The sequence below is a fragment of the Diceros bicornis genome, chromosome 35, assembly GCF_020826845.1.
Source record: "Diceros bicornis minor isolate mBicDic1 chromosome 35, mDicBic1.mat.cur, whole genome shotgun sequence".
NCBI classification, from domain to species: Eukaryota; Metazoa; Chordata; class Mammalia; order Perissodactyla; family Rhinocerotidae; genus Diceros; species Diceros bicornis.
Window position 1 is genome coordinate 4,441,867 of NC_080774.1, and position 16,466 is coordinate 4,458,332.

The 16,466-nt window shown below is 48.7% G+C and overlaps 2 long non-coding RNA genes across 4 annotated transcripts; both read right to left on the bottom strand.

The window, feature by feature from the left end:
• Positions 1–541: 541 nt before the first annotated feature.
• Positions 542–4,930, bottom strand: LOC131398094 (uncharacterized). Of its 2 annotated transcripts, XR_009216827.1 has the most exons (4): positions 4,255–4,930; positions 4,018–4,101; positions 2,661–2,805; positions 542–2,440 (listed from the first exon to the last, which is right to left on the bottom strand). It is a non-coding gene; the product is annotated as an uncharacterized LOC131398094 (long non-coding RNA). The 2 variants fall into 2 exon arrangements; XR_009216828.1 differs by lacking the exon at positions 4,255–4,930 and having other exon boundaries at positions 4,018–4,244.
• A 14-nt stretch (positions 4,931–4,944) lies between these two features.
• LOC131398095 (uncharacterized) lies at positions 4,945–15,781 on the bottom strand. 2 transcript variants are annotated; one of them, XR_009216829.1, is made up of 3 exons: positions 14,524–15,781; positions 14,244–14,401; positions 4,945–10,035 (listed from the first exon to the last, which is right to left on the bottom strand). It is a non-coding gene; the product is annotated as an uncharacterized LOC131398095 (long non-coding RNA). The 2 variants fall into 2 exon arrangements; XR_009216830.1 differs by having other exon boundaries at positions 4,945–7,122; positions 8,238–10,035; positions 14,244–15,781.
• Positions 15,782–16,466: the final 685 nt, after the last annotated feature.

Here is a 16,466-nt window from a genome sequence, read left to right on the forward strand (position 1 = left end):
TTTAACAAATAAATACTTTAATTACATGGGCTCAGGGTAAAAAGAGGAATGAGAGAAAATATAATTGAATCTCTGACTCCCCATACTCTCTTTAAAACTAGATTTTGGTCTACAATGTGCCAGGGAATTTGGCCACAGCCCAAATGCAAAGAGAAATAAGAAAAGGTAATTCTTGGCATTTGAGCTTCTAAGATCTCAGGTCCTGGTGACTGAAGAGGGATATAGGAAGGGCTTTCTGAAGGTCACTTTTACCTTGGGCAATTTTGCCCTTACAGTCACACTGGATGAATTCCACTCTATTATTATCATCCTTCTACAGACAAGGGAAACAAGGCTCAAAGTGGTTAAGCAACACACCCAAGTTTAAAGAGTTAGAAAGTGGTGAGGCTAGGATTGGATCCAGATGCTGGAGCTTAAAAGTTTACCCCTTGCACTGTGTACTGAGCCATAGTTTTGTTCTTTATCCTGAGCTAAGATTGGTTGCCGTTTGGCTTCCACTTTGGGGTCCACTAAAAAAAAAAATAAAAGACTCCATTGACACGATGACTCTTCTAATCCTTAAGAAGAGCTTCCATGCCTCCCCTTTTTCTCATCACCAGGTAAACACTGACACTTTCTGTGATGGCCTCTCCCGTGGGTCCATTTCCAGGATCCTCAGCACCACCACGAACACCTCTTAGAGAACACAATCCAATGTGCCAGAGCTTGTCACACACCTGGAATAAAAGAGCATGCACAAAGGGCAAGGGACACTAAGTTTTAATCCCAGATTGGCAAAAGCAGGCCGCCTCATTCAATAGGTCTTAGAGTGCATATTTTTGACAGAGAGAACGCTTACTTTGCAAATGAATTATTTAGGCATGTTCTTTACTTCCACAAAGACACAGTTCTTTCTTGAAATTCTGGTCCTGCTCATTCTGTCTTTTCTTGGCTCACTCTTAATAGAGACCAGGCCACAGACAGAGGTCACATTCCTCTGAGCTTCAGTATTAGAAGAGGAGCCGCACGAGCGTGAAGAGAAACGGCACGTGTAATTACAGTGCTAACTTAACCTTCTCAACGATCTATGTGCTAAGTACTATTTTTCTTGTCTTTTATATGCAGATGATTTGGTTTCATTGATAGTAAATTTGGAACTACCAGCTACTTGTCAACAGAACAGAAAATCTGGAGTGGAAATTTGAAAACATGGTAATTGAGCTGGGGAAGGTGAAGCAGTCACCTGTTTTACATGTGTGTGTTTTTCCCACTGGATAGAATTGTATTCATTCATTCACTCATTTATTCATTTGTGCACCAAGTGTTACCCAAACATATACTCTTGTCACATCTCTATTCTGGGCATTAAGACACAATCAATCCAGTGGAACAGAGTCCCAGCTTGGAAGAGTCCACTCTCACCAGGGAGATTAAACAAATGTGAATAAGTATTTAATATGTCCACTAAGGCAGGGAAGCCCTGAGGAATTTGGGATAAAAAGAGCTCATTAAATTGGACAAAATCACAGATGTGGAGATAAGTTGTTAGGGGCAGAACTGAGGTTTCCCTGAAGAAAGAAGACTTCAGCCCGTTTACTGCGACGTCCCCTCCTGTTGCAGTTTCCGGTTCCCCGTCCTGATGGCCTCCCTTGTGGACTTCAGGCTCGCCTCCCCAGCCCCTGCCTCTGCACAGGCCGATTCCCTGCGATGCTTCTCTTACTATACGCACATCTGCTCGTTCTGTTTCTTACCCGCTGGAGGGTAGAGTTGAGACAAAGGCCGCCTAGGGGCACAGCCAAGATGGGAACACACAGAGGTCAATGCCCACGGTCACAGTCACTTTGGCACTGCTTCAGCCAGTCACCACCTTCCATAAATGAAGCTAAAATTTCACCTTATCTAACTAAAAAGGAACCTTTGAGTGTAAAAACTAAACTCCTAAAACATTGATTAAAACAAACAAGCAAAAATGACCAACAAAAATGGATTAAATGTGTTTTGCACATGTGAAGTTCCATTAATAGCAGAAATATCCAAGGAGCCCCAAAACTCATGAACACTGGCCACAGGCCTGTGGTTTATCATGTGCAGGATTCTCCTCTGTCCAGAAAGTCCCAGGAGGAGGAACCAACTCTGAGGTCCATTTGCTTGTTGTCTGGAGCTGGCACTCTGGAGCATGCCAGCCTCTGGAGGTGACTCTCGTGACAACTTCATTGCATTTCCCTCCCTGTGCCCTCAGATCCCTTAAGTTATGATTTATAAGACTGCAAGACAGCTGTAAACTTCAGTCAGAGAACAACTAGGGTTTTGCTACAACTTACATAATGATTTTCAGTTCCAGTGCTGGGCATCAGATATCTCTGACTTCTGCCTGGCTCACCATTTAAATTCTGTTTTGTGGCCTCTGATAGCATGCTCACCTGATAATACGTGCTTTCAGAATCCAGCTACCTGTTGGTCCCTGAAGAAAATGAAGAAAGACATTTCAAATAAGATGTACTTAAAGAAAAATTCAATAAAAATTCAGCATGGCTCAAAGCACGGTTCTTGTGTCAAGGAAGTAATAGCTAATACAGGGAAAAATGAGAAACTAGAAGAAGCTTCCATTATTACTCTCCCTGTGGACAGATAACATCCAACAGCAGAGAGGGGTAACTAGATAGTAACACCCCCGACCTCACCCCTCCAGGGCTCACTGCAGGAAGATGGTAGCTGGTGGGCTTTATGTATCGTGCAGCAAGTCTTCTTGATCAAATGTGTCTTCACGACTTGCACAGCAGAATATACAACAGGCGAGTCTTTAGCCTCTCCGTGGAAAACTTGAAGCTGTGGAAGCAACAATAAAGACAAGTGTTCCGTAGAGAGCGGGGGGAACTGAGCCGAGCAAAATCCCATGAAGGCCGAGACCAACTTTCATGCCTGGCACACGGGGAGTGGTCATCCTATGTTTGCTGAATGGATGTGGAGCCGCCAAACAGAGCTGCCCTAAACAGGCACTGGGAACTTCTCTTTTCCTGGTCTCTGTCCCCCTGGTAACAGCAACACGGACCTCAGCAGCCATTTTGGGAAGCATGACCCTGCCGGCTCTGGCCACCTTGATTGGTCCGTTGGTGAACCCCTGACTCAAACTGGGCCAGTGAGGCAGCAGGAGCGGAAGTAAGGGATTAAGTCTCTGTCTTAGCTCTTTTCTTGAGAGTTAGGCACATAAACTCAAGAGAAGTTGGTGGCCATTTTATGCCACATGGACTGAAAAGGAGAGAGAGTTCTTCTGTAGCAAGAGTAATAATGAGGCATAAATGTAGAGAGAAGTGAAAATAAGAGCCCCAGGGCTGGTCCCAGGTCTTTCTGAAGCAACGAGTGGTTAATTTCCTGCCCTGATGTCTAGGTGACACTCTGCCACCATAATAACAGAAATCAGTGCCCTTTTCATCTTGAGTCTTCTGGGAGGGCTGCTGGCCTATGGTCTCTCCATTTTTCACATAATCCTAAAGCATTTAAGGCATCTCCATTTATACCTATTTTTCACTTGTCAGCCAGAGAGAAACACCAGGTCCTACACTCTCAGCTGACCGTCTTTGGCCTCACCGCTGGGAAGGTGAGACAGGTCATTGTAAGAGGATCCGAGAGTCACAAGAGATGGAGGTCAACCATCAGTTATGCTCCAGGTTTCCCCAGTGAATCTTGCTGGCCTCCATTTCCTCATCTGTAAAACTGGGAGTCCCGGTCTATCCCCGTGGAGTTCCCAAGGAAGGACAGTGACGTGACAATGATGAGAAAAGGAAGGAGGGAGGGGAGGTGGGTGGAGAGGGGAGGAGAAGAGAGAATTATCATATCGACAAGTAGAGAAAAAGTCAGTTTGGAACCCTAGAAAGAACAGGCATCTCTGACACAAACACCTCCGAAGGCTGAGCAGCTGCTGGATGTGAGCAGAAGAGCCCAGGGAGACACTGAAGAAAAGAGAACCACCCCAGAGGGAAGTACTATTATTACACCCGTTTTACAAAAGAAGAAACTGAGGCACAGAGACAAGTGACTCACCTGAGGTCACACAGCTGGTCCGTGGCTGAGCTGGGATTTGCCAAACTCCAAAGCACAAGTTCTCACCTAGCACCCCAGAGCACTCTGTGGAATCACCGTGCGAGAGGATGCAACTGTCACAGGAACCAAAGTTGAAGGTGAAGTGTGATCATCTTTACTGCGTTGGTATCTAAGGAGAACTGTACCACGTCATGGGGAATACAAACTATGAGGAAATGGAGTAGATTCAGTTCACACCTGAGCCCCTCTCTGTAGTTGAGACTATAAAGAACAGACAGAGTGAAGCCGTGATGTTCTGTCATCTCTTAGTGCCCGTCTCCGTCTGCAGAGGCTGAGCTGGGAGACTTGTCTGTCATGCTTCTGCGGGTGGTAAGGTGACGAACCATCTCCTGGTTCTGTACCAAGAAGGAGCAGTGAGGACCTTGTGAACAGAAGCCTCATCAGAGCCAGCGAGAGGGAAGAAATGGGAGACAGGTGGACAGTCAGACAGAGACGAAGAAATGGAGACAGAAAGAGAGAAAGACAGGGAATTCACACGCTCATATACAGCAGAGAAAGACAGCATGAGATAGAGAGATGCAGAGAAGCACACACATGTGTAAACATGGCTAGAAAGACAGTGTGGGAGATCAAGATTTGGCCATCCTAAAATATGTCTCTTTACCTTGATTATTTTCTGTGACGGACATTTGACCTCCTCAATAACTGCCTAAAGAAATTTAACTCTGAGTGTGGACAGACTGGCAGGATCCTGGCTAAGCCCATTCTTAACAAAGTTCTGTTTACCAAATATTTACATTTGTAAAGGTATCTCCATCTGTGTAGTGGGAAGAGGGGAGGATGACCTTATCTGTGAAAACTCTTATCAGGATGGAAGAAGAAGACTTAAATGTACATACTCTTGATTACTATAATTCCTGTCCACATTCTCTGCAAAGCATTGTCTGACAAACATTTACATTTCCCTCTTCATGTAAATTGTCTTCTTCCCCTCTGAAATCCCAGAACACCATCCACCCCCAACATCCTCCTTTGTCTTTAGCTGAAGATGCTATTTAAGACGAGAATCTCTGTTACTGTGTTGAGAAACTCAGTGTCCCTGGTTTCTCCCATGTATACATGTTATTAAACTTGGTATTATTTTCTCCTGCTAACCTGTCTTGTTAATGATTTGGCCAGCCAGAAGAACTTTAAGGGAAAGGGCAGAGGGGGATTCTCCCTCCTCCCACACAACAGCTAGAGACAGCAAGACACAGACTGAGAAATACAGAGATCACGGAGCCTTAGAGACCAAGACAGATAAAGATGAGTCGTAGAAGCAAAGCAAAAGGAGAGAAAGAGAGAAATACGGTATGTACACAGGTTTAAACGTTGAAACTTGGGTTTGCACTGTTGCCTCCTGGGCACTGTGCTCCTGCCAGTTCCTGTGGACCCTGCTCATCCACACAGCCCCACACTGATGCAGAAGGATGACTGGAGAGCAGCCTCCCAAAGGAGGTGCCATTATCACACCCATTTTACAGGACAGGGAACTGAGGCACAGAGAGGGTTACTGGAGTGCCCAAGGTCAGGCATCTAACAAGCAAGAGGGTAGGGAGCGCAGTGCCCAGCTTCAAGCAACAAGCACTTGACTGATGCCCTGAACTGCTCGATGGAGATCATTTTGGGAAAGGAGGCGACTTCTAGGGTCCCAAAGGCCGCAGGTCGTTTGGTGAAAATCGAGTAGAACCCACAGCACACCCGCACCCCCTCTCAGTCCCTCTGAGTGACAGAGGGATAAAGGGAAGTCCTGGTGTTCTCTCCTGCACAGCAGCCCTGGTCGTCCGCACGGCTCTGAGGAGGGGACGCCGCTCCAGATGGAGGCTCCTGTCAGTCTCCTGTTAGAAAAGTCAGTTAATTCCCAGTTCCGGGCTAAGGCGAGCAGCTGTGGATCCCCCAGAAAGGCCCTTCTTTGCGTGGTGGGAGGAAAAGAGAAGGGAAGGAGACAGAGGATGCCAGCGGTAGCCTGGACACTGGTGCCCACACCCCGATCCCTGCAGCCTGCGAACGTCACCTCAGTGGCAAACGAGGGATTTACAGATACGAGTAAGTTCAGGATCTTGGGACGGAGAGACCGCCCTCCACTATCCAGGTGAATTCGCAATACAATTACATGGACCCTTAGCAGAGTGAGGCGGAGGAAGATTTGACCCCGATAGAGAGGCAAAGGCCATGTGATGACAGAGGCAGAGACTGGAGGGACGCGGCCACAAGCCCAGGGGCGCCTGGAGCCCCAGGAGCTGGAAGAGGCAGGAAGGATCCTCCCCTAGTGCCTCTGGAGGGAGCACCGCCCAGCTGGCACCTTGATGTCGGCCCGCTCAAACTGATTTTGGATTTTCGACCTCCAGGACTATGAGAGGATACATTTCTGTTGTTTTAAGTCACCCATTTCATGGTAATTTGTTGCAGCAGCCACAGGAAACTAACACGCCATCAGCAGAGAGGCAGAAGGCAGCAAACACACAGGCTGAGAGACAGAGACTGATCAGGAATGAGAGACAGACAGAGACACACAAGGACAAAGAGAGACGGAGAAAATGTCGACAACACCCCAGCTTACGCATGGACCGATTCCTCTGCTTTCTTGTGCCCTGTGCCTCCATAACTCAGGGGGGTCCTGCTTATTCTCGTACTCCAGCACCAACACTGAATAATAAGTGTGCAAGTGTCTACCTCTAATTCCTTCCCGGTACCTGAATCTATTAGCAGCTCAGTCAAGCTCTGCCTAATTACATCTGTAACCTGCTAATACAACTGTCTTTGTTGACTGAAAGAACCTTCTTATCCAGCTTAGGCCAAATTATAATTTAGTATGACAACCAGTTGGCACAGAACTAGCATGCAAATATCATCATTTAATTAACACCTAAACCTGATTAAGACAATTATTTCTGAGAGAAATACTCCAGAAGAGAAGCACGAACTCACGCCCACAACAATGACGTCGCTGAGGTCGGGGACCCTCCTGCACGCTTCCTGCAGACTGGTCTTGGCGGGTCCGGCCAGTCAGGGGAGATGTGGCCGGAGTCTCTGGCTGATTCTCAATCCCCTGGACAAGTCCTCTTTCTGGATGTTTGGACAGGAGATGGAACGGGAGAGGGGGACGGACACAGGAGTAGAAGCCGCCATAGAGGGAAAGACAGAGAGAGAGGAAGACTGAGAACCTACTTGCCCACATAGAGTCAAGCCAGAAGCAGAAGCACAGACAGACGTCAAGGAGAAAGGCAGAACACACAGCATAAAGGAAGACAGAGAAAGACAGAAGAAACAGAGAGAGACAGAGAGAGAGAGACTGGTGGATTAAAAAAGGAGAGATAGGAAGTCCGAAAGAGAGGAAGAGCTACGACACAGAGAGAAATGACAGCCAACAGGACAGATAGATGATGAGACACAGAGACACAGAGAGAGAGGGAGAGAGTCTAAGAGAAATACAGTAGGAGACACAAATCGCCCTCTGACCCAGGGATGCGTGCTGTCAGCATCCTGGGGTGCCCCGGGCTCCCTGGGGGACCACTGTCCCAATCTGCACATGTGACTAACCGGGGTGTCTGTGACTGAGCAGCAGAGGCTGAGGCACCTCGGCCGCCGCATCGGGGCTCGTCCTCACCTGGCCCCGTTGAAGTGGCATCCCACTGCTTATCCAGGCACCTGGCTTATCCAGGTAGTAGACACTCTACAGAACGCGTTAGGAAGGAGGAGGAGCGGAAGGCTTAAGAAAAGAGAGGAGCACAAAGAAAGGGGATTCTCACAGACCCCCGTGAGAGAGGCTGCTTGCCCGTTCCATTTTGTGAAGAAGCTGAGCTTCAGAAGTGCGCGATTATCTGTCCCCAAGTCACACAGCTGGGGAGTGTCACAGACATTCCTGTCCTGGGCAGATGAGACACACACACTTCCTTTAACCATCATGTCGCCTCAACCTTCTCTCTCTTTCCCCACACTTCTTCCTGGAACACCCAGCCCTGTGGTGTGATGGCTCAGAGCCGGGATTTAGGGACAGTCTGCCTGCTCCAAAAGCTACCTGTACTTGGGAGAGTCAATTTCCTCAGTTTTCTCATCTGTAAAATGTGTATAATGAGTCTCTATGACTCATGTTGTTGTGATAAGGCATTTAAAACATGCAAAAGCATGTGTGGCACACAGTTGCTGCTCAGTTAAGAGTAACTATTGGTTTTATTACTCACAGCTCATTGGTTTTCCTGGCAAAATCCAATCCATCCTTCAAAATCCCATTCCAATGTTGCTCTTACTTTAACGTCTTCTCAGATGAAATATTTCCCTCTTGGGAGAATTAGCTCTTTCTTCAAATATGCAACCATAGCACTTGTAAATACCTCCTCTTAGCATACAGGAACATAGTCAGCTTATATATCTGTCTCTTAACTTTGCTGTGAAAATCTGGAAGGTAAGGGGTGGCTGTGATTCGATTTTAAGCGCCTAGACTCGAGTAGAGGACCTGAAGCAGAGAGAGTGCTTGATGAATTAATAAATGCAACAATATCAGAGAAATCTGGGAGGGTGAGGTGTGTGCGGTTGATAGAATGCAGGTGAGTTCTGAATACCCATCCCCTCCCCTTAACGCTGAGCCTGCCATAGACCCCTCTCCCTCCTGCACGTCCCACCAAGAAGCACAACTCATCTCAGGAGAGTTTGTCTGGTTAAGACATTCTTTGAAAATATCTCTGCATAAAGAAAAGCTGGTTATGTGTCATTATGGGCAAATCTGATAGAAAACTATGCTTTTTTCCTCAAAGCCTTTGGAATTGCCATCTTTCAGAAGAGGCCAAAAGAAGGGAGCAATAAGCCAAATTCTACGAAAACCATAACTCATGTTCTGTTGATCGCCTCCACGTTGAAGCCACCCAGTGGAAGCAGGTGTTCTCCGGAAGGGTCTGGAGGAGCCATCTTCCTAAGTGCCGTGTAGACCATGGACAGTGTGACTTTTTTCCTGGGTGAAAATTATTCACCACCTTTATTTTCTTAAAGAAAGAACAAGGGGATATGTCTATTGGGCCTTAATACATTACATAATACTTAATACATAAATTAGATGATTTGCTAAATTATGATAATTCAAAGCAATTCTGACGCGCCGCCCCAGCACTTGAGTAGTACCTCGGGGCACACCTACATATGGATGGAACCCCTGGTGGTAACGCTATTTTTGATTTTCAGTGTTACGTCAAAGCCAACTCCATCACGTCGCCTGCGTCTCCAAACCTGTAAGTGGGCTCCTTTCTCAAGGCTCCGTGAAGCCATGTGGGAGCGAGTAAGTCCCCGGCATTCATGTTGCCAGAAACATGCAAAGAAAAAATGATGGTCCTCACCTTAGTGGAGAGAAAATCTTCCTCTTCCTCTGACAAATACCTCAGTAGTCTGGGGAAACACTTGGGTTTCCCATTCAAAGAATTTTTAAATTGCAAAGCAACCATTCTCTGGGCGCCTATTAGTGGGAAGCTTAGTTGTCAGCATGTCATCACAAAGATCATCGGAAAGATCTCATTTTTGCTTCTAGAGGTTCTACCCCAGGAAGTGATCTTTGTTTCCACTGATGAGCGAAAAGGGATGTAATCTTCACCTTCTCCCCTCCAAGGCGGGCAACAGCACACTGGTCGCTGGGACGAGTCACCGGCTGGGACGCGGGTTCTAAAGGGACGGCAGGTCTGAGGTGGGGCAGGCGGGCACGGGGAGCGATATAGAAATCACTTAAACACACAAAATGTGTCCCTCTTCTGAGCCGCCGTGGTGCTGTTTCCCCTGCTTGGAACCATCTCCCCCAGACTTTGCCAACCTGGCCCTACTCACCCGTTGGAGCTCAGTTACCCTCCTCGGTGGGCCTCCCTGAGCAGCAGTCCTCTCTAAAGTGGCCCCCGCCCACCCCAGCCTCCTGATCCCATTACGTGGTGGTGTTTTCTTTGTGACACGTTGACAGTTCCAAACCTCAGGAGCCTCTCAGGTGAAATCTGAAAATGGCCCCTGTACCTGGAGGGTGAGGAGAGACAAAAAAAGAGGTGGCCCACTCCAGATGGGTGATTGGCGGTTTTAACACGCAAGGGAACTTACTCACTAGGCTTCTCTTGGGCCAGAATCTTAAAGTTTATAGAGATGCCTTAGCGGGGTGTAGTCTACACCATCCAGATGGTCTCAACACCATGTTGCTCTCTCAGATCTGCGTCTCTGGCACAGTTCCCACAGTGGGAACGGTGGGCAGGATGCACATCCCAAGGACTGGGGAGGGCAAGGAGCCTCTGACTGCCCGGGGTCAGCTCTCAGGTCAACGGGCGGTCACGTCCTCTCAGTGACCATCCCAGCTTCTCACTCCTGTGTCTGTTTCCCCACTCAGACATCACCAACCATCTCCATCATCCCTGCATCCACGGTCTTAGAACAGAGCCCGGCCCAGAGTAGTTACAGCAAAGAGTCATTGAACACACGGATCCAAAAATAAATGTTACTGTTTGAGTAATAAATAGATGAATGACTGAATGAAGAAATGAATGAATGAATCCATCGGTCACTTGCTTAGCACAGAGTCCGCCTTACAGTAAGCGCTCAGGGAATGTCAGTCATTGTTGCTGTGGATGGTAACAATCCTTCCTCCTGCAGTCTTACAGGCAGCTCTGGAGTCGGGCTGTGCACGTGGAACGGCCCCTGTCTGAGCACCGCCTTCGCCGTGGGGGCGGTGCCTGCGCTTCTGTATAAAATGAGCCCCGTCCCACCGCATGGCCATGAGCCACCAAGTGTCCTTCCCTGGAGACACCGGCCTTGCTGGGGAAGAAGTGGTCGGGGGTCCCCAGAGACAGTGCTGAGGACCCCAGCACCCCCACCAGCCACACCGCTGCTTCCTGCCTTCATTTACCAAGCTGCCCTGACAGACCCCCTCCCCATCCTTGGCTCAGCCCAGGAGGAGCCCCGCGCCCACTCCCCTCACACCCGCACCAGGGGCGCCTGGGCAGGGCTTGGGGTCATCACCCGCCAGGTGGGAGCCGGGGCCTCTCACCCCTTGTGCTGAAGGAAACGAATTCCAAAGCCGGGACTGTAGTGGGCACTTTTTGTCCCTAAATTCCTACAATAGTGACCAGCTTATACCTTGTGGAACCCAGCCAACGGGAGCTGTCAATGTGTGGGGACATCCCGGAAACAAGGCCAAGGGGATAAAAGATTGGTCTTACTGGGTGTTAAAACATGTTTCTGTGTGTGCTCATTTGTATGGCAGTATTTCTGCAGTCCAGGCAAGTGATATCTGTCTCTCTGTCTGCCTCTGTCTGTCTGTCTCTCTTTCCTACACGCTTTCTTTCTGACTGGACAATTCTACCACATAGAAAAGGCAGAAGAGGGCCGGCCGGGTGGCATAGCAGTTGGGTTCACGCTTTCGCTTCGGCGGCCTGGGGTTCACTGGTTAGGATCCTGGGCACGGACCTACTCACTGCTCATTGAGCCGTGCTGAGGGGGCATCCCACATAGCAGAGCTACAACTCTGCAACTATGATGCACTACTATCTACTGGGGCTTCGGGGAGAAAGAAGAAAAAAAGAGGAAGATTGGTAACAGATGTTAGGGCAGGGCTAATCTTCCTCAAAAAACAAACAAACAAACACAGATTTAAAAGAAAAGGCAGAAGGGATATTTAAGTTCTCTAGAAGTCTGTTTACCAGGAGGCTGCTTTTGGTAAGAATAAATCCAGACACACACCACAGCCAAGGAAGCCCCCATGACCTGCTCTTTCTCTGTCTCCTCTACCTTGCAGTCTCAGCCCGATTCACTTTCTGTGTGTTCTTTACACCAGATGAGTTTGCTGCTGCCCCAGGGCCTTTGCACATGCTAGCCCCTCTGCCTGCAATGCTCTCTCCCTAGATTTTAGCAGCATTCTGCATCTAAGTCTCTGCTTGTATGCTGCCTCCTCAGATGGCCTTGCTCTGACCACCCCATGTATATAAAGTAGCACCCTCACCAGCAACCTGTCTCCATCACAGTAGCCTGTTGTAGTTTCTTCAGAGTACTCCTCACCATCGGAGGATTCGTGGACTGTCTTGTACTCTAGAAAAGGACCATGAGGGAAGGGATATCATATGTCCGGCTGGCTCACAGCTGAGCCAGGATCTTTGAAAACTTCCAGGCACAGAAAAGGTGATCCAAAAACGACAGATGAGAAACTGGTGATGAGCAGGTGGCTGATGGACGGAAGGATTACTTGATAGATCAATCTGATGACTGAATGATCTTCTGGGATCTACAATGACTTGAACCTAACACAGTTTCTTGTAACACCAAAGTCCTCTGAACTCACAAAAAAATGGTCCTTCTAGTGACTGATCTCTGCAAACAAATCTAAATGTGCCAGCCAGCTCTCCAGGAATTTTATTACTTCAGTGGCCACCACCTGAACTGTGGGAAAATGAAAAGATTGTCCTGTTTATTAGGTATAACGCGTGTATCTCAGTGAGTCTCTGCCCTTCCCCCTGTGCTGTTCCCCACAGCTCCACTCAGCCTCAGAAGTCACCTGCTTGTTGGCTTGTCATGGTGGGTCCCCTCTACAATGTGAACCCCATGAGCACGGGGCCTGATCCATCCGGCTTAGTGTTACATCCAGGGCGCCCAGCACGGGGCCAGGACTCAGTAGGCACTCAATAAATACTGATGGAAATGAGCGAATCCAAGTCAACTCAAAGCAGAGTGTGGTTTCCGCCTCTGCAGACACCGCCTCAGGCCGGAGATCAACTCATCGGTGTCTTTACAATCATAATCCTCCCAAACACTTATTGTCATAAATGGTATAGAACAGACCCTGTCTCTTGCCTCCCTAGTATCTACCCACCTCCTGAAAACAGAGCTCAGTGTGATCAGATCGCAGGTGGACATCCCCGATCTCAGAAAAGGTGGCCCTTCCTGCAGCTCCAGAAATCGATCATAATTGGTGTAAGCCAAAAATAGTGACCTCGGTCCTCTACTGCAGTGATCTGCCCAAAGTCAGGCTCGCCTCTGGCCAGTGAGATATGGGGAGAGTCATAGGGAACGCCTCTGTCTTCCTGAAAAATAATAGTAATAATAATAATAGGTAAGTAGATAGTGATCACTATGTGCTAGCCATTATTTAAACCACTACCTATATAACTGAATTAAGACAAAATTTGAAGAGGAAAACCCCTTTATTCTTGACTCTTATCCTTTTTACCCCCCTGCTGGCGCATAGATGTGATGCCTAGGGTACAGCAGACGTCTTGGCACCACAAGGCAACAAGAATGAGGAAAAGACCAAGAGGTCTCGGATGCTCTGATCCTGATAGCGTAGAGCTGCTGATCCCAAGCAGAAACTGACTGCTTCCGGTTCTCTTGCTCTGGAGATAAATAAACCCCTGCCTGTTTTAGCTACTATGATTCAGCTATTCTCTCACTCACAGACAGAAGCGTTTCTAACTGACACAGGCTGGCTAAAGATGAGGATGAAAAAATAATATGATCCATCCCTCCCAATGGCTTAGTGAAGCCCCGGACAGGAAAAACAAACAAAAAAGACCAATGGGACATTAGCACTCTATGAGAAGGGGGGAAAGATAGGAAAAGGGAAGGGGGAAGTGAAATTCGTTGACCATAAAAGCCCCTTCTGTGATTCCATCTGTTGGAGAGGACAGTCCTGGAATCCACTTACCCTGAGACACAGAGTGTTTAATGTAATGCTAACACTGAACTGTACAGCCTCATCCTTGGAAGTTAAAATGGACTTTCTTGTAATTTTTTGTGTGTGCGTGTGAGGAAGAGTAGCCCTGAGCTAACATCTGCCAGCCCTCCTCTTTTTGCTGAGGAAGACTGGCCCTGGGCTAACATCCATGCCCATCTTCCTCCACTTCATACGGGACCCCGCCACAGCATGGCCTGACATGCGGTGCATCGGTGCGCACCCAGGGTTCGAACACCCAGGCCGCCAGCAGCGGAGCGCACGCACTTAACTGCTACACCACAGGGCTGGCCCCGACTTTCGTGTATTTAAATGAAGCTTCTCTATGTTCTCCCCACATCCAGATGCCCTTTTGCTAGCAGAAAACCATGGCAGCAGGTTGCTGTTGTTTTATGGATTTCTCTAAATCTCCTAATGTTCAGAATTGCATGGATCTTATCTCACATCTGGGCCCTCAACCCTTTTACGCCCCCGTGCCCCACTTCTCCACAGCATCTCTAACGTGAAAGAAACCCACGTGGGGAGAGAAGAGTCCGTCTACTTTGCTTCGTCGATGGATTTCTCAGCTTGAATTACACTTCATAAAATGAGTCTTTGCTCTTTACCTCAGCTGCCATCATTTCTGCTGCATATTTCTTCAAAGGGCTCTGCTAATTGCTTTTTTCCTCCTCTTCTCTAAAATTGAAAAGACGCAGTTTCCACAATAAAGGTGCCCTTTCCTCGTAACCTTTAACAGTGAGAGTCTCAGAAGCTGCAGGTAGATGAGACCTGGGCTACACTTTGACTGTCTTTCTCACCTTCAACCAAAATGCAGCTGATTTGCTTTTCGAAGTCACAAATTCAGACGTCTGGGATGGTTGAGGATCGGTTACATCAATGACAAAGAAAGAACGTGTCTCAAGTGGTAACACAAAAGGAGCCTCGCCCTGATCAGAGCCGGAACTGCTGTGCGAGAGAGAACGGGGCAGCCTGAGACTCGGCCGGCCCCTCTCCTTAGACAGGTGCCCCTCTCGGGGTGTGGGGTCTGTGCAGCGGCGCCCGCGGGTACGTCTCCGGGACTCTGAGGACGGCTGACGCACACCCTCGCTCACGCTGTGGACGCGGTGGGACCAGGGGAGCTCCGACTCAGACCTGAAGGAGGCACAGAGATTCCTCGCCCAGCGCTCCCAGACGCTGTCACCGTGGACACACATTCTACCACATCCAGAGGTCTTCAAATGTTATTTGCTTTGTATTTTTATTTCAATCTACCTCACAAACTAATGAGCCTTGTTGCAAGCAGTAAGTCCTGTGAAATCCTAAGTCTGATATGCTGGCTTCGTGTTATGTTTTCCAATGCATTTCAATTACAGGACTATACACATATACGATATGCACGTATATACACACGTATGGACACATATATGCACACCATCACCTCTGCACCACCTACATTATTTAAGAACCTTCAGTGATAAGGGTGTTACACTTTGACAAACACGAATCTTATTGAAGTGACTCATTTTTGTCGGGAGGGAAGGCCCTGAGACGAGAAAGGACTTATCCAGAGTCATTGAGCTAAAATAACGACAGTCAGAGCCAGACCCCAGACCTGCCAAATCCCAATCCAGACCTCTTTTTTGAAGATCAAAATCCTCTTGCTTGACACCGAAAGCTGCGCCATCAAAGACGTGAACGGCTTCCCTGGATGTGGTGCATTTGGGTGAGCACAGTCCACAGCGCCATGCTGCCCCACACGCTGTGGGCGTGTGTCCAGGCTCGCAGGGGCTGGGGGCCACTCGGGGAGGGGACACTCTGGCTGCAGCAGTGGCCTTAAGTTTCACTCTCACCCAGGAATTGCCAGCTCAACATGACTCCTTGCTCCAGCCAGCCTGAAACCGCCTGTACCCTTTCTGACCCTTCCTGCAGTGGAAACGCCATCATGACCTTGGAGATATCCAGAAAAACGGCAGATTCTAGGACTAGAGAGGATTAAAAAAACAGAAAGGAGTAAAGAGAAGAAAACAGTAAAGCCACTGAGCCCTAAGTTAACCCACACTGGAGGAGTGCGCCCTCGTCCACGTACGGGTACAGCATAGACGTCACAAAGAGTCAGTGACTTTGTGGGCAAAGCGGGCAGGACATAGGAGGAGCCCTTTCTGCGGGGCCTCAGGCCCAGGGCGGGAGAGGAGAAGACGGTGGGGGTTTACTGGTTTGGAGAGTTCTAGTTCCCTTCCTCCCTGATGGGTTACACCCATTATGGTTCCGTGGGACTCAGGGACACAGCTGACTCCAGACCCAAATTCCCTGCTGTGGGTGATGTGACACCAGGGCACATCGGCGATGTCTGGAGATATTTCTGGGTGTCACACTTGCCGGGAGGGCACTGGCCTCTCATGCGTAGAATCCAGGGATGCTCCTGAACACCCTGCAATGTGCAGAGCAGCCCAGTCAGCGAAGAATTATCCAGCACAAAATGTCAGTCATGCTGAGGTTGAGCAACCCTGAGGCCACGATTATAGCTCAGAATTGTCCTGAAGTGACCGTGAGTGCAGCGAAGGAAGGCATCCCACGTCCATCCACCAAAACGTCAGAGCCGTCCTGCAGAGGCCTCTCCCTCGTCCCACTCACTCACGGGGAGACCCACGAGGTTCTCTCTACCTGCTGTATTCAACCTGCTCTGGGAGACGCTGCCTGCCACAGACAGGGTACTGTGTACCATTGCAGTCATCAACCATCCTCACTTCTATCTGAGGAGGAA